At 35.6% G+C, this 19,411-nt stretch overlaps 1 long non-coding RNA gene across 1 annotated transcript in view; it reads left to right on the top strand.

Moving 5' to 3' along the window:
* The window catches only part of LOC150101666 (uncharacterized), a 57,198-nt gene that overhangs the window by 26,464 nt on the left and 11,323 nt on the right, over nt 1-19,411 (top strand). The window contains exon 4 of the long non-coding RNA XR_016549072.1: nt 4,408-4,524. This is a non-coding gene — a long non-coding RNA (uncharacterized LOC150101666). The remainder of the gene's footprint in view (nt 1-4,407; nt 4,525-19,411) is intronic.

The following is a 19,411-nucleotide window of genomic DNA, read 5'->3' as shown; positions in this document are numbered from 1 at the left end:
AAAGGGACAAACTCATGAGTATTCTTTTCTTTTAAAAACAATGACTGTTTTATTAAAAAAGAAAAAAAAACCTTAATATTTTCAAATCAAATCAAATTCAATGAAAATTAAATTTATTGCTAGGATTTATCCGATGTCACATTTTGAAATATATATAATTAAATTTTTGTTTTTTATACCCAAAGTGAAATTCAATTTTATATATATACTGCATGAAAAAGTGTTATAAAAGTTGAAGCAAATGGACATGATGCTGGTAGCATGGTTAGGATGGTGACTGACAGACAGAGGAATATATGGTGGAGTGGAATCTAGGAGAATGAGGATGATTAGCAGAGTGCCTAAGGATTCTGTACTCTTTACTTTATTAATGATATAGGGAAAGATTTTAGGAGGGAATATTTATTTGTTTGTTGATGATGCAAAACTGGGGAGAACAATAGTCCTCCAGGATAACTCATCCAGCAAGATGATTTAAATAAATTGACATTTGGGTGAAGGATAATGATTGTTAGTTTAATTTTGCAAGGTTATGAACTTTGAGTTCAAAAGTGACCTCTGCATATCTCATTGAGGGTACTGGATTGAAGGAAATTGATGAGGCTGGGAACTTGGTCATAGTAGACAGAGAGTTGAGGTTCAGAGGGCATATTGCAAAAGTTTGAATAAATATTAGTGAAATTAGTAAAATAGCTCAAATAGTTATTTGAATGTTAGAAAAAAACACCCACCAAATAAAGATAAGGTGGTTATTATCTCTCCTTATAAGACCAATTTGCTGCATCTTGGGTACTATGCATGGGTCTGGGCACCTGGGTTTCTTAGGGACTAGAAGTGATGAAGAGGATTCAGAGACAAGTGACCAAGTTCATGACAGATCTGTGGAATGCTCCCTATGAAGATAAGTTGAAGATGTGTGCTTTGCAAAGTTTAATTGATGGGGGAAACAAGGGAACATAATAGAAACTTATAAGTCATTAAAGGGGTTCTATAAGATTGACACAAAGGAAAATTTTTCAATACATGGTGAATAGAGAGAATTAGAGGTCATCACTAGTGTTGACCTCTAATTGTTGTGCAAGGATGTGCAAACTAGATATTTTGCTTGGAAAGTGGAGAATGAGCAGAATGTATTTCCAGAATTGTGAGTATCCTGATATAGTGAATGAATTTAAGGAGAGGTATGATAGGCATTGTATGTATAAAGGTTAGTGTGGGTCTCCCATGATGAGTCTTCTAACTGCATGGAGATACTCATACAATAATAATAATAGCTTTGTAAACAATCAAAATAATAAAATGTATCACTTAACTGTTTACTTGGGTAAACAGGAAATTCCAGGTAACAGAGTTTGTCTCTTAAGTCAAACGGTTGTAAAGCTTGCAATGGTACTACAGTTAATCCATTAATGGGTCTTACCAGTAAGAGATTAACAGTGGAGTTGGATAATTAAAAGATAAAAAAAAGAAACAAAGCTGCTCATGTTTTTATCTTTGAAAAGCATTATTTTACTGTTGTATTTAATCTGCATCAGCTTATATGGAGGTTATGCCATTCTCTCTCTCTCTCTCTCAAGTGGAGAATTCCACTCAGAGAGTGAGGAGAACCTCATTTTGATGCTATCAAAAGACAATTTTATCTTATTTCTCAAAGAAAAAATATTTCACTTTATTTTTTTCCTTAATTTAATTATAATCAGATCCCCAATAAATATAAGATTTTTTTCCTTAGGCTATAACTCTATAATGAGAGATACTACTCCCTTCTGCAAATATGAACACTATTGAAGTCCAAAATTTGCCTATCTTTAGAATAATATTCTCACATTTCAGGGTGATGCACCAAAAACCTCCTAAAAATGTGTGATGCTATACAGAAAAGGACAATTTATTTAATACGAGGGTAGTCTGAAAAGTTCTCAGCCTAATAATGAAAAAACAAATTTATAATTTTAAATTATTTTTATTGTTCAGCATAATCTTCTTTAAGACTAATACATTTATTCCAGCAATGCTCCAGAGCCATTATTCTGTCCCTGTAGTGGTTCTCAGTAAGATCTGCAAAATACCCCTCTACAGCTGCAATCACCTCTTGATTCGAAAAAAAATGCTGACCAGTGAGAAAGAGTTTTTAGTTTTGGGAAGAGATAGAAGTCAGAGTGAGCCAAATCTGGGGAATAGGGTGGATGTTCCAACAATTCATAGTGCAGATCCCTTAATTTTCCCATTGCCAAAACACCTTTGTGGGCAGGTGCATTGTCCTAATGAAAGATGATTTTTTTCTTCTGCAAACCAGGTCTTTTCTGACAAATTTTTTCATCTAGTATGGTTAAAAGAGTGGAATAATATTCCCCTAATGCCTTTTGCATCCCAAAACACCGATGCCATGATCTTTACTGCTGATGAAACCGACTTTGTCTTCTTTGGCGCTGAACAACTGGCTTCTGTCCATTGTTTTGACTGCTGTTTGGATTCTGGTGTGTAATGGTAAATCCAAGTCTCATCCATAGTAATAAATCGATTCACAAAATCAGTTTTATTCTTGTTAAAACGATCCAAGCACTGTTCAGATATTTTCATGTGAGTGCACTTTTTATCTGCTGTGAACAAGCCTGGCACCCATCTTGTGCAAAGCTTTTTCATTTGCAATTCTTCATGCAAAATATATCCTACACGTTCTTTTGAAATGCCTATAATCTCAGCAATTTCACACACTTTGACTCTCCAGTCATCCAATACCTATTGTGCACTTGATCAATGATTTCTGGTGTTGTTACACTTTTTGGAGGTCCTTCAGGTGGATCATCCTCAAAACTGGTACAGCCATGTTTAAACTCGGCAGCCCATTTTTTAATTGTCAGAAATGAAGGAGAAGAGTGCCTGTAAACTTTTATGAACTTCTAATGAATTTCTTTTGGCATTAAACCTTCTTTTACTAAGAATTTTATAACCACACGATACTCAATATTATCCATTTCAAGGAATACAGACAACCTTTTGCTTCAGACAGCTGTATAAAACAAACTACTTGATAGAGTAGCAATTTAACATGGATGCTTATGACAGATCTACCAACTTAGAAAAAAAAAATCTTGCTGATAGTGTTGCCATCTATGGTTGAGGCCAAGAACTTTTCAGACCACTATCGTAGATGATCCTTGTCTCACAAATTTACTTGCGTCACTTTCTGATAATATCCTGTTTCTTCTTTCTTCCTTTTCTGTTGATATTTTCCTTGGTTGTAGTGTGCTAAGTTAGTCAGTATCATTCTGCTACTTCCCTCTAAGCTGCAGATATAATACATTGGCATCATAGCCTAGGTCAGTGGTGCACTCAGGATTTAATCTTGGGGGACTGAGTTGAATTGACGATTTTAAATTTATGTTGTGTTGTTTCGTGTCTTCTATTTTTATGCTACTTATGAATTAGCAGTCACATAAGTTGGGAATACCCTATAGCTCTTGGGAATCCTGGCTGCTGTGAATGCAAGGCAAACAACACAACACAACATAAATTTAAAAAAAAAAAAAAATTTTAATTAGGAAAAGATTTTTGGAAAATTTTCTATTTTTTTTCCCCTTTTTCTTTTGGAGGGGGCCAGGGCTCCTTGGCTCCCTCTATGGTGCACCAATGGCCTAGGTTATTTCATCTGTAAATCCAAAACTGCCACAACTTCTTAGCTTGTAAAACCATGAACAGTTGGTGGTCAACAACTATACACAATTCACTTTCAGAGTTACTAAACTTGCTTCTTGTTCTCCTCTTCCATCCATCTACTTGTGTTCTTTGGAACACTCTTTCTTATGCTGTATTCTCTAAGAACTATAATCCACTATCCTTGGCAGTTTTTTTTTTTTTTTTTTTTTAAAAGACATCAACGATTTTGTTCTTTCTTCACAGAATACACATAACATTCATTCATGTTCTATAAATTTTTCAGCCCCTTATGTTTGGAGATTTGATGTATAAAAAAAGAAAAAGTGTGTTAGTGAAAAGTCTAGCTTCATAAATAAATTTATACAATTTTACATAATACATATTCTTGATATCTGTTGAACATTGAGTTTATAAATATTTTAAATTTAAATATTTTTTTCAAGATTGGAATCAGCATTAAAATTGTATTAGTGTCATCTACAGTCAGTCTGGTTTGAAATAGCTTCTTTTTTGTTTGTTGGTTTGTTTTGCATTTATTTTTTATGACAAAATTCATTACCAATGTTAAATAAGAAATTTTCATTAGAAGTCAATTTGAATTGAAGTCAAAACTATATGGGGTAAGCTAATCTTCATTGCTTTACAGTAAAAATTATATCTGTTTTGATTTCTTTATTTTAGTTCTTGAAAATTAAAAGCAATATTTTATTTTTTTAAAAATATAAGAATTGCAAAAGTTTTTTTTTTTAGTATATTACAAAACTGTGGAATTCTTTGGACATAAATATGTAAGGAAACAGGATTATGAAGAGTGGGGAATCAAAGCTGAAGAATGAGTTCATTATAATATAAAATAATTTTGTTCAGGTAATTTATCATCATTCAGACTGTTTTCAACTTAACCAGTGTGTTAATTCAACCTATTTTTAGCCACTTGTCTGTGACTGTTGCTGGCAGTTTTTAAACTATTATGTGTGCATGTTTACCTGTTTTGCAACAAGGAAAAAATTTCCAGTAGAGGAAGTGGGGAAACAAGTCTTCATCTAATATTGTCTAGTTTTGTCCTGCTTGAGGGGGAAAAAAAGCCTAGTTCTTCTTATCATAATTAGGATTTGAATTTTGATCTCCTTCTCAGGTAAAGGAAAGTAATGCATACTGAAACCACTTGCCCACATTCGTTGCCATATATTATCAAACTGGTAACTCATATTTCTATTCATCTATTAAAGTCACCGATTTCTCAATTATCTAGTCACATTGGGAAATTGATTTTTGTTGGCTTTAGCTGAATGTTTAGTGAATGGCTATTCTTATTCAACTGCAGTAATGCTGTTGGAACAGATAGGGAGATACCAAGACATTTGCAATATATTATGTACTATATACCATATTATGCATTTTATTCACATGCCTGGTAGAATATCACATAATCCAAACATTCCATCACCAGTGATTCTTCTACATATATTGTGGATGTCATTTGTCCATGAGGCTATTTACATCACAAACTAGTATGATTTTTTCCCCAGTGGCATAACCATCACACAGTGACTCTCCTGGTTTTGTGTGGTATTAGGATTTGAATTTAGACCTCCTTCTCAGGCAATCAGATTTTCATATTTGTTTAGATTATTGTTTCTTCTCTTTTGATCCAAACATTTGCACTGAATGTAAACACCATTCTTTTGAGAATGTTTTCAAATAAGACAACACTTGTTGCCTTATTTGAACTTATTAAGTGTTAGTTCTCTAAGAAGCATTCCAAAGCTTTTCAAGAGAAGAATCACACATGTTGTAACTTGCTTTCATTAATATCTTAGTCTTCCTTCTCTGCCTGCAATAAAGTTTGAAATAGTTTCAACCAAATTATCAACATATCCTAACCAGATTTCCAAAGAGCAAAAAAACATCAAACTTGAATCATTTCTAAATGGCATTCATTCTTTTTTTGTGTTTGTGTTTGGTGTGTCAGTCATTATAACCTCTATTTCTTCTCAATTTCTTCTCTTGTCTTAACCACTTACTGCACATGGCACTATAAAATTCCTGTCTTCTTTAACCATAAATCAACTTATCATGTGGGTGGTTTGTCAAATGACTTTGCAAAATCTTGGGGTGTTGAAACAAGGTTTCTTAATAAATTCACTCATTTTCATTGAACATCTCATATTCTAAATTTAATTGACCCCTATAACATCTTAACCACCACTCCAGAAAAAATATAAATGAATATACGTAAATCAACATTTTTGTTTTGGAACAGCACTATTTTCACTCTTTGAAATATTTCTTGAACTTTCAGTACTTTCATTTTATTTACTTCCCATTTTCTTGTCTCCATTAAGGTACATAACATCTTAATATCTGACTTTTCAGTTATCTTAAATTTTTAAACTTTGACTTAATATGTGAAAATTTATTGTTCTGAGATGTTCATTATTTCCATTTTTATTTATTATTCAAACATCAAACTCCCACCTAAAATCGCAAAATTTCAAATATCAGTTCTTCCAATGTCTATTATCTGAACATTATTCTTTTATTGGACTAGAAATCTATTTTAGAATAGAAAGAAGGAAGTATAGAACTCAAATTTTTTTTAGGATGTGCGATACTGGCAGTATGGGAAAAGGAGAACGAATGTCATTTTAATATGGCAAAGGGAGTGCTTAATGGTCAAAGCTGTATAACTGAGAGGAGACCTCCACATAGCCTTTAAAGGAATGCGGAGAACCGACCAGGGCTTCTGACCTAATGTCCAATCCTCACCTTCTCGTGGTGCACCCTGTTGGGTATCTACTTTGATACTGAACGAACGAGGATGGGCTGGCAATTTGGGATTTAGCCAACCAAATTGTATTCTTATTGGCTTAAACCAATATACAAAATGATGGTACAACATGACAAAATTTCATGCCGGCTGGAGCGTCGCCTAGTTAAACAAGGCCCCCATTGTTTTCGCCAGGGAACCAGGGAAAACAGCGGAAAGTCAGCTACTGGAACAAATCTGAAAACACACCCCAACTCAATATCCCAAGAACTGAAGATCGGTACTATCAACAAAAGAAGCCTGAATGGAAAAGAAATGGAGCTAGCTGAGGAATTAGATAAGTACCAGATCGACATAATAGGGGTGACTGAAACAAAAAAGACAAAAACTGGTGAGCAATAAATACAAAATGTTATATTCAGGCAATGACAATCAAGGAAAAGAAGGTGTAGCCATAGTATTCAACACAAAATACGAGACTAATCTTCTTGAATGGCAGGCAATTTCAAGTAGAGTGATGTGGGCAAATATCAGAATGGGGAACTGGACAATGAGACTTATTTGAGCGTATGGTCCCACAGAAGGTTCTACTAAGGTAGAAGTGGAGGAATTTTTTGATGCTTTAGAAAAAGCAACTGACACAATGAAAAAGGAAAAGTTGGTCCTTGTTGGGGATCTAAATAGCAGAGTAGGAAATGATTGTGAGACATACAAAAATATTTTGGGAAAATTTGGAGAAAAGAGCAAAGCTAATAATAATGGCAAATATCTGTTGGATTTCTGCTCAGGACATGGACTGGTTATTACTAACACCATGTTCCAACATAAAAACATGCACAAATTCACATGGAGAGAAGAGGCAAGGAATAAGAAATAGTCTCATTGACTATGCTATGGTCCTTGTTGGGGATCTAAATAGCAGAGTAGTAAATGATTGTCAGACATACAAAAATATTTTGGCAATTTGGAGAAAAGAGCAAAGCTAATAATAATGGATATTATTAGCTTTGTAGTGATAGTGATGTTTTGTCCCTGGTGCAGGACACCAGAGTGTACAGAGGATTTGAAATTAGAAGTGATCACTATTTAGTCTTGAGCAGGATAAAATTGAATTTCATATTGAAAAGAATAACATGTAAAAAAGTTTTAAAGCGAATAAAAGTTGAGCATCTCTCAGATGTGAACTGTTGACTAAAATGCACAAAGATTATTGAAAAAAAAAATGAAAGAGTTTGAGAACAGGAACCAAACCTTGGAGATTCAGTGGCAAGCCTTGAAGAAAACCCTGATTAATTCACCTAGAGAGGCATGTGATGAAGTTGTCTGCAAGGTTAGAAAAATTAGAACTCCATGGTGGACACAGTTAGTTAAAGAGGCAGTGAAGGAGATGTGTAAAACTAGCTAAACAAAAGTCATGGGAGGACTTTGGCAAGAACATAGAAAATGTTGAAAGTTTATTTTTCACTTGTCAGACTATAATAAATTTAGTTTAATCCTTTATCCAAGTGTGTGCAAACAAAGTTTGCGCCTGAAAGTATCTTCAGGACTGGGGTAAAGTGGTACAACACCGGGCAACTCCTTGCTAAGGTGGAGCAAGTTACCAACACTCCTATCTCAGTATCTCCCATAATGCAAAACACATCTCCTTGCGGATATGTATAATGTTATGCATTAAGGGCATTAAGGCCCTTCCCTTAATGCATAACATTATACATATCTGCAAGGAGATGTGTTTTTAAGGCTCTTCCCTTAATGTTATGCATTAAGGGAAGGGCCACTACCCAGTGGGTAGTGGCCCTTCCCTTAATGCATAACATTATACATATCCGCAAGGAGAGATGTGTTTTGCATTATGGGAGATACTGAGATAGGAGTGTTGGTAGCTTGCTCCACCTTTGCAAGGAGTTGCCCGGTGTTGTACCACTTTACTCCAGTCCTGAAAATACTTTCAGGCCAAACTTTGTTTGCACACACTTGGATAAAGGATTAAACTAAATTTATTATGACATAGAAAATAAATATCAAGAAGGTGGCAAAATATTCTGGAGGTTGTTGAAGAAACTTAGGAATGTAGGAAAGAGTGCTGTGAAAGGAGTTAGAGATGATAAAGGTGACATGAAAATGGGAGAAAAAGATATCCTTGAAGTATGGAGTAATTACTTTGAAAAACTGCTAAATTAAACAAGCAGAGATGACAGCACAATGATAAAAAAACACTGACCAGGCATGCAGTCAGGAATACATATCCATACTTCAAGGAAAAAGCCATCAAAGGCTTGAAATGTGGAAAGGCAACAGGATTAGATGATATACGACCAGAAATGCTGAAGTATGGTGGTATAAAAGTATTACATTGGCTGCACTGCATAGTTCAGAATGCCTGGACAAAGGGACGAATTTCCGATGATTGGGGTAGAGCTCTCTCATAGTACCCATATATAAAAAGCGAAATAAAACTGAATGTGAGAATTACAGAGGTATATCCCTACTGAGTGTTCCTGGTAAGATAAATGGAAGTATACTTGAGAAATGGTTGAGAAGAATTGTGGAAGAAAAGCTTGGTGAAGAACAAGCTGGATTCAGGTCAAATAGAGGCTGTCAGGATCAGATCTTCACTTTACGACAAATAGTGGAGAAATCATTAGAATATAACAAAGATCTGTATTTAACTTTTGTCGATTTGGAAAGGGCATATGACAAGGTGCCAAGAGAGAAGCTATTCAATATGCTATTATATGGTATCAATGTGGCATTATATCAAGCAATACTTTAGTCTTTATTTGAATTGTAAGTCCACAATTAGAATTGAAGGAAGTGCATAAAGATGGTTTAATGTTAAATCTGGTGTGAGACAAGGATGTACATTATCACCTCTGTTATTCATTATCTATATGGATCACATTATGAAGGAAAGTGGTATTAAACCTGATATCAAAATTGGAGATGTTAATGTCAGCTCCTTGCTTCATGCGGATGATGTTATACTTCTAAATAAATCCGCTACAAGTCTGCAAGATTCCCTGACTAAACTCAATAACTGTTGTGATAGATATGGTATGAAGGTCAGCAATAACAAGACAAAGATAATGAAAATAGGCAGAAACATTGAAAATATCAGCTGCATTGTGAATCATGATCCTCATTTTATGCTGCAAAACCAGCATAAAATGAGGATGAACCTATCGTACAGCTACCCTTGTAGCAGTTCAATAGGTTTAAGTGTAGGATATTTACAATCAGAAGAGAATTCAAAAAATATGCAAACTTCATATGTTGCTTATCTGTTTGTCTTGATATCATCAAGACAAATTGATAGTATAGTTATATGTTAGTTCCTCTACTTACTCAATATCTTCCAGCTTCATTCAGGAAGAATCTTCAAAGATTCTTCCAGCCGACAGTTGTTTCACATTGCCATTGATATATGAATTCTTCTGCCAATGATGAAACAGATGTCACTGCAGTCCTAACATCTTCGCCAGAGCCCCTTTATTCAGCTATTTTTCAAGGTTCTCTGCAAGCCTTCACGGCTACCGCACTGGCCTGAGGCACACAAATTCCCCACTGTGCTTCTCCTTAGAAAGCAATCCTCTATTTTATGCTGCTTCCACCCTCCATGATATGTTAATATGTGATCTACTTTTTCCAAAATATTTTTAATATATGGAACAATAATCCTGTTATCATTTTTTATCAGAAAGCTGCTTGTAGTTATTAAAAAAGAGATCTTTTTTTTAATACGTAACACTTAACATGTAAATGATTGTTCATGAGAGAAAATAATATTGACTCAATTGGCAAGGATTTTGATTATGATCCAAACCCTTGGCAATTGGTTGTCAGGAAGACACACATAAGACAGTTTAAAAAAATGAGTGGTGGTAGAAAACACTCAACAGGAATGCCATCTGGAATATATATATCTGTACTTGAAGTACAAAAAACTATCACGAACCTGAAATGTGGGAAGGCAGCTGGAGTAGATGATATTTGAACAGGAGTGCTCAAATATGGAGGTATAAAAGTTTTACAGTGGCTACATTGCATAATTCAGAAGGCCTGGTCAAAGGGTTGAATTCTAGATGATTGGAGTAGAGCACTCATAGTACCCATCTTTTAAAAAAGGGAATAAAGTTGAATGTGAGAATTACAGAGGAATTTCTCTATGAATGTTCCTGGTAAGATTTATGTACGTATTCTTGAGAAACGGCTAAGAAAAATTGTGAAGGAGAAGCTTGGAGAAGAACAAGCTGGGTTCAAACCAAACTAAGTTGTCAGGATCAGATTTTCACTTTAAGACAAATAGTTGAGAAAACATGGGAATATAACAAGGATAAGTTTTTAAAATTTAAGTTTTATAGATCTAGAAAAATCACTTGAACAAGGTGCCAAGAGGAAAAGCTGTTCAAAATGCTCCAGTTATTTGGTGTAAATGGGACATTATATCAAGCAATACATAGTCTCTGTTCGAGTTGTAAATCAATTGGAGAAGAACAAGCTGGGTTCAAACCAAACTAAGTTGTCAGGATCAGATTTTCACTTTAAGACAAATAGTTGAGAAAACATGGGAATATAACAAGGATAAGTTTTTAAAATTTAAGTTTTATAGATCTGGAAAAATCACTTGACAAGGTGCCAAGAGGAAAAGCTGTTCAAAATGCTCCAGTTATTTGGTGTAAATGAGACATCATATCAAGCAATAAATAGTATCTGTTCGAGTTGTAAATCAGCAGTTAGAATTAAAGGAGGTACAGAAAGATGGTCCGGCATTAAATCAGGAGTGACTTAAGTTTCTGAACTAGAGAAAAAAGATAGAAATTCCAGTTTTCTATCTTTCTTCTCCAGTTCAGAAACTTGTCTCCTTGTTTCCACCTACCAAAGACAACTATAGCCACATGGAAATGGTGTTAGATTCTAGTTGCCAACTGGAGGAGCTTTTTTTTTTCTAGCCTTTCTTTAGCTGGTTCTTCTCCTCGAAACTTGGTTTTTAACTCGACATCTGAAGATGTTGAGTCTGTGGTCAAAAACTGACCGTAGAACTTGACCATTACCCACGATAATACAAGTATTTGGATTTAGGGCCATGAGATGGTAGCAGTTGTCTGTCATGCTCTCCTTCTGAAAACCTTGGATTGTTGATTGCTTGACTCACTATCAGGAATGCCGAAGGATGAAGACTCACTGCCTACTAATTTTCAAAAATAGTTAATTAGGGCCATTGCTATTTTTTGGGATGGTACGCTTTGTAAATTATTGTAACCAGCACTTCTATTAACAGCGATGTGTGGCGTACAAATCTCATACATTTAGAATTTTGGAATATTCAAAATTTTTTGTATTAGTATTCAAATAAGCATAATTATTTAATAGAATTTGCATTTATCACCACTTCTGTTGTTAAGATATTTACTATAACTTTTTATAATTTTTAAAGTACTTTCATGTTTTTCATACCAGACTGTGTTTTATGCTAGTTGTGCCTCAAGCAGGACTGTATTTTAAGTGCCACAATTAAACTTTTACTTTGTTTTGTTTGCAGCTGTGCAATATGGTGGTCATTCTAATTGTTTCTGATTAAGCTATTTGTCACTAAATACAGTATACATAGACAGTGTACTGTTTTTAGTGCTACAATAAAACTTGACTTGTTTTTGCTTGCATCTATGCAGTATGGTGTCTGGAGGAGATAATTTTTCCTATATAGGATCATTTTCATTCTAGTACTAAACTACAGATATATATACCTAATACACAAGCAGAAAATATGGACTTGTGTCATGCCTTAAAGTCAAGAACAACATGAGATGAATATTATTATTATTATTATTTCAAGACTCCTATGCAGTCAAAGACTCATCACAGGAGGTCCCTTTGTCATAAATAGCTCATCATATGATGCATTAAATAAATTCGGATTTTATACAGACGCCACATTCCCAGGCAGTGCATTCCAGTCATTCATAATCCTTGTTACGTCATGGTTTTTCTTTAAATCTATGTTACTATTATCCCTTCTTGTGCCAACTAAGAATGAGATCTCCAGTCTGTCTCTCTCTCTTTCTGGGGCCATCTCCTTTTCAAACTCTGACAAATTTGTTTGTTCTCGTTGCACCAGTCACAGTCCTAGGACAGAAGAATTCTTGCTCAGAGAAACTTTCCCAGAGTTCTAACAGCTACCTAAATTTGTTAAAATATATATAGCATCTGTAGAGATCTCAATTTGCAGGCATGGCCCTATCCTTTCTAATTATTCTATACCTTCCCCTTATGCATGGGTTCAAACTTTTATGAGTGGTAAGCAAAACTCAGACTTACATAGTAAAACATGTTTATTAACGATCTAATGAGTTTACAATTAGGTTTAAACATATCAAACGCTTATCACAATACCTATACTAAATCAACTGACAATCATAAATGAAACTCTAGTTAATGAACATATATCTCATATCCTCTGCTCAATTAAAACATACTTAGCATGGGAAAATACAATTTTAACTTCAAATGCTAACACAGGGCCTCACCACATTAATTAGGTCTCACACAAGAACTTAAGTCCTCCGATTACCAGTCCAACGAAGCTAACAAGTTACAATGCATATAAGTCATTCAGAAGGTTCTGTAGACAATTGTCCATTTTTCTTCCAACTAGAAATTGATTCACCCTTTATCTCTAATGCTAATTGTTAAAAAAAATAAGAAAATTCTGTACATTACCACCGCTGCATAAGGTTACCATGTCCCCTTTGTCCGTCCTTTACTATTAGATATTTTACCGCTTCAGTGGGTTGCGTCCATGCGGAGGTCACTTCGCTTGTCATGTACAACCATTTTCTGCACTCTGCTGGGCAAGCGCTCGTCTCGCTGGTCACTATCGTCAGACTGCCCGTCTCCCTGGAGGAAAACTTTCCATTGTCTCATTCCGGTGGCACTTCTACCGATGGCTCGAGTCAGTGGACGCCGTCGTCTCGCATGCAGCTCACCTGATACTCGCCAACCAGCAATGGGGAGAAACTTGCCGTCCGATGCCGTAGAATTTCCTTCTGCTGGTCAGCATCGTGGGTCTGAATGAAAACAGGAACAGAAAAAACAGGGGGTTGAAACCCGCGCGAACTGCATTTATTATCTCTTGTTGCGTCTTCTTTTCATTTCAGAAGTTTTCTCATGGCACCTTCTTATTGGTCCTTAAGTTGTTTAGTCACAACTCTTCTCCTCAAGAGCACTCTTTTCGGGGAACGCGAATTCAATTCATTTTCTACAAATGCCTTTGCTTTGGGCGTTACGCTTATCGTGGGTAACTCACATGCAACTTTTGGACTTTTGTTTGCATTGACATACATTTTGCATTGAGTATTTTTCTTACTAGTGTTTTCAAACAACAATATTTCAATCTAGACAGACAAATTCCTCCTTCTTTTTGTACTCCATTTTAAAGTAATTCAATTATGTTTCTTTACTAACAGTACAAGTATTTCTTGGTTATTATTATATTCTTGTTAAATTTTGAATTAATGATCCATTTGATGAAAGGTCCTTATTCAAGATCTAACACTCTCTATGCAAAATACTTGCTTCTGACTCTCTTACTTACACCCTCCTTATACAGCTTCCAGGGATGCCCTCTTGTTCTCTCCCCATCTCCCACATATTTTGAAAAACCTCTGCAACGTTAATCTTACAACAATCCCTTACTAACTTGTACATCTCTATCATATTATCTCCTTCTTCCTATCCACTAGACTGTAAATTGCATCTTCTCCACCTTTCTTCATACTCAGCATTCCACAGACCAGAAACTACCTGAGTCAGTTGCCTCTAGATCCTTGACAATCTCTTCATCTTTTGGAAAACCAGTGAACAAGTTTGTGCACAGCAGTCCATATGTGGCCAAATCAAGGGTTTATGCAGTGGAACCAGAATCTCATTACTTGTACAAGTCAGTGTTCTCTGCATCATTGCCCAATTTGCTTGTTATCTTCACAATTTTGGCAATGTGTCCTTTAAATTTTAGATCCTTATCCACCATCATCCCAAGATCTCTTATTTCCTCAACCTCTAGCAATATATCTCCACCAAGTGTAAACTCTACATCCCATCTTTGTTTCCAGATTTTAAAACCTTACATTTCATAACACTGAACTGTTATCCCCACTCATTCTATTGACATCTTCGTGTAAGGCCAGAACATCTATTCCACTCCTCATAGTTCTTCCCAACTTTGCATCATCTGCAACAACTGCATATCACCATTTGATCTCTCCCAGTATAATTAACATACAGGTTAAACAGCAATGACCCTAAAACAGATTCCTGAGGCACACTACTAGTGACTTTCCTCTTCCGGGACATGGCTTCCCCATATATAACTTGCTGATATCTGTCCGATAGCCAATCTCCAATCCAACGTGCTTAACTAATATCCCCATGATCTGCTCTAGTTTGACTATCAACTTATCATGTAGTAATCTCTCAAAAGCCTTTGCAAAATCTAAGTCCACTACTCTGTATCCATCTTCCTCATCCAATGCAGCTTTCACATTATTGTAATAAGTAAGTAGATTTCTGAAACATGACCTCCCTTTAACAAATCTTTGCTATCCCTCAAAAATAATATTACTGTTGTCAACACAATTCTAGATCCTGGTTGTCATTAATCATAACACCTGATACACAGATTGGCATATAGGTTGATGCTTGAGTTCTGTCACCTTATAAACCAGTACAGTCTTTCATTCCTTTCGAAATTGACTCTTACATCAGGTCAGTTATGCCAAAGCAAATGTCATCTCCTTGGCATATTCCTTTAAAATACATGATGATATATATCATCAAGTCCCACAGCCTTATTAATATCTAGTTTACTATTTTACATATACCTCTTGCTCACTTATAATCAGTGTCTCCTCCTCATCATCCACTGCTTTCTAACTCTCCATGATGTCACATTCATAAGATGAAAGATTTTTATGAACTGCTCATTAAATATCTTAACTATATCCCCTGCAGCAGTTATCCTTATACCATTCTCTCTAAAATCTGGAAACAAAGATGGGATGTGAAGTTTACACTTGGTGGAGATATAGTGCTAGAGGTTGAGGAAATAAGAGATCTTATTAGCTCAGCCTCTAGCAATATATAAGGATCAGTGTCATCCTACCATAATCATTATTTTTTTTGCTGGCTGCATATCGAAAGAACTCCCCAAGTTTTCTTTTTTTTTTTTTTTTTTTTGCTTTTAGGCTAGCTGTTGCTTATAGTGCACTTTTAAGGATAGCATCCTTACCAACCTAGTCACCCTCCTTGTCTGTACTTTTCTTTCCCTCCCCCCCCTCCATATTTCATGCTTAATCTCTTCATACATCCATTTCATACCTACCTTATTTTCTTTGGTCGAAAGACCTGGGTTCGATTCCCATCAGTGACACGAGGAACCTTTATCCGGTCTCTTTCGACAAAAGGTGAGTTAGCCAGTCTCATACAGAGGTAGGGAGTTTTTTCACCTGGAAACTCAGGTTTTTTGTCCCCCAGAACAGGCAAACCGGCCCCATGAACACACATGGATTACAGTCATGAATACTTCCCAGCCATATGCCAATCCTGGGCCTATTCGGAGGGGGGGGGGGAGAAGAAGCATCAGTGAACTACCCTGTAAAAATCTCACCAGGAATACTTTGTGGAAATTGCTTACAAAAGTCACCTACTGTCGGAAACGACTGGAAGGGAAAATTAGATCAAATTTCTTCTACTAGATAGTTGAATAGCACCCCAAGCAGCATTTATCTCCTTTCCATTCCACTCTTCATTCCATGAAATAATCACTAACTTTGTAGTCTCACATGTTCCCGTTCTTCACAGTAGTCCACACACACAGCGGCAGCCACCAAGGTAATTACTTCCTTGTTACTTTCATCTACTGGGGAGAGATTTGATACCTGAGATGATCAAATCCACAACCCTCATTCTTCGAATGTCCTCTGTTACATACTGTCTGAGTAGTTGTTCCTCAAAAACTCAAGAAATTAATTTTCTTTACTTTTGATTGCTATCTCATCGTCTTGGTCTATATTGCCATAATTAAAATCACCCATGCTGATCCCCCTTTTCCTATTTGCTTGACTAATTTGCTTATACATTTCCTGGTCATTTCCTTCCATGTTGCCAAGCCTATAGCAACATCTGACTATGTATTCCATTCTATTAAACCACTATCACTATTCCGTATCTTGTATTCCCTATCATAAAATGCTCGACCTTCCTTTTTACCCTTTCTGTCTTTGCAAAAAACATCATATCCATCATCAGCATCATCAAATTCCTGACATTTATCCTCAAGGGGTGTACAGGATATGATAGTACTACATGAAAAATTTACATCATTACTAACTTCCTATCTACAATTTTCCGCCAAATCAATCTATTAGCTGTCAAAGCTACAACATTGTCAGATCCTATATTTCTATCTTCTAAGGCACTTTTTACCATATCAATCCACCTATATCTAGGTCTTTTATCTGCCAACCTGGCAGAGAACACTTGTTTTGCTAATCTTATCTCTTCCATTCTTAAGTGACCATACCTCCTGAGATAAGCTCTGCTAAAACATTCCTCGATGCTAACAATGTCAAGTTCTTTCCTAATATGATATTGCCATTGATGCCATCTGTTCATGCCCCTAATCTTTTTCAGGACTCTCATATCTGCGGTCTCTAGTCTTTGATCAAGTGTTTTACTTCTGACCCAGCTTTCAGATCCATAAGTTAAAATTGGTTTCAACACTGTCTTGTATATAGCTAATTTAGTGTTTTGACTAATTTCTCTTTTATTCCATATAAATGTATTCAGTTGACTTCCTACCATACCAGCTTTGTTGATTCTATTGTCTATTTCCATATTTAATTTACCATCTTCACTGAATATTGTGCCTAAGTAGCTAAAATGTTTTACTTGTTCTATAGCTTCTCCATTCACAATGCAGCTGATATTTTCAACGCTTCTACCTATTTTCATTATCTTTGTCTTGTTATTGCTGACCTTCATACCATATCTATCACAACAGTTATTGAGTTTAGTCAGGGAATCTTGCAGACTTGTAGCGGATTTATTTAGAAGTATAACATCATCCGCATGAAGCAAGGAGCTGACATTAACATCTCCAATTTTGATATCAGGTTTAATACCATTTTCCTTCATAATGTGATCCATATAGATAATGAATAACAGAGGTGATAATGTACATCCTTGTCTGACACCAGATTTAACGTTAAACCATCTCCCTGTACTTCCTTCAATTCTAACTGCTGACTTATGACTCAAATAAAGACTAAGTATTGCTTGATATAATGCCCCATTGATACCATATAACTGCAGCGTTTTGAATAGCTTCTCTCTTGGCACCTTGTCATATGCTTTTTCCAGATCTACAAAACTTAAATGCAGATCTTTGTTATATTCCCATTTCTTCTCAACTATTTATCGTAAAGTGAATATCTGATCCTGACAGCTTCTATTTGGCCTGAATCCAGCTTGTTCCTCGCCAAGCTTGTCTTCCACAATCCTTCTCAACCATTTCTCAAGTATACTGGCATAAATCTTACCAGGAACACTCAGTAGTGAAATACCTCTGTAATTTTCACATTCAGTTTTATTTCCCTTTTTATATATGGGTACTATGAGAGCTCTACTCCAATCATCTGGAATTCGTCCTTGTGTCCAGGCCATCTGAACTATGCATTGTAGCCACTTTAAAACTTTTATACTCCATACTTGAGCATTTCTGGTCTAATATCATCTACTCCAGCTGCCTTTCCACATTTCAGACTTTTGATGGCTTTTTCTACTTCACGTATGGATATGTATTCCTGATTGCATGTCTGGTCAGCGTTTTTCATCACTGTGATGTCATCACTGCTAGTTTCATTTAGCAATCTTTTGAAGTAATTAATCCATACTTCAAGGATATCTTTTTCTCCCATTTTCATGTCACCTTTATCATCTCTAATTCCTTTTACAGCAGTCTTTCCTTCATTTCTGAGCTTCTTCAACAATCTCCAGAATATCTTGCCACCTTCCTGATATTTATTTTCTATGTTCTTACCAATGTCTTCTCATGACTTTTGTTTAGCTAGTTTTACACAGTGTTTAGCTTTCTTACATTTGTCTGTGTTCTCTAAGAGCACAAGCTGACTTATTTGCCAGGAACTTTTGATATGCTTTCTTCTTTTCCTTCACTGCCTCTGTAACTTCCTGTGTCCACCAGGGAGTTCTGATTTTTCTATACTTGCAGACAACCTCATCACATGCCTCTCTGGCAGAATCAATCAAGTTTTCTTCAGAGCTTGCCACTGAATCTCCAAGGTTTGATTCCTGTTCTCAAATTCTTTCATTTTTTTCTTGAGTTATGTTTGAATATTTTAATCTATAGTTCACATCTGAGAGCTGCTCAACTTTTATTCGTTTTAAAACTTTCTTACAAGTTCTTCTTTTCAATATGAAATTCAGTTTTATCCTGCTTAAGACTAAATGGTGATCACTATCAACAATAATATAGTCAATTGGACTTTTTTTATTCCTTGCCTCTTCTCTCAATGTGAATTTGTGCACATTTTTATGTTGGAACATGGTGTTAGTAATAACCAGTCCATGTCCTGAGCAGAAATCCAACAAGTATTTGCCATTATTATTAGCTTTGCTCTTTTCTCCAAATTTTCCCAAAATATTTTTGTATGTCACACATTCATTTCCTACTCTGCTATTTAGATCCCCAACAAGGACCAACTTTTCATTTTTCATTGTGTCAGTTGCTTTCTCTAATGCCTCAATATATTCCTCCACTTCTACCTTAGTAGAACCTTCTATGGGACCATAGGCACAAATAAGTCTCATTGTCCAGTTCCCCATTCTGATATTTGCCCACATCACTCTACTTGAAATTGCCTGCCATTCAAGAAAATTAGCCTAGTATTTAGTGTTGAATACTATAGCTAC

This window comes from Typopeltis vanoorti, chromosome 11 (assembly GCF_054136105.1).
Source record: "Typopeltis vanoorti isolate ZY-2024b chromosome 11, IOZ_Tvanoo_1.0, whole genome shotgun sequence".
NCBI classification, from domain to species: Eukaryota; Metazoa; Arthropoda; class Arachnida; order Uropygi; family Thelyphonidae; genus Typopeltis; species Typopeltis vanoorti.
This window is presented reverse-complemented; position numbering and strand designations above follow the sequence as displayed.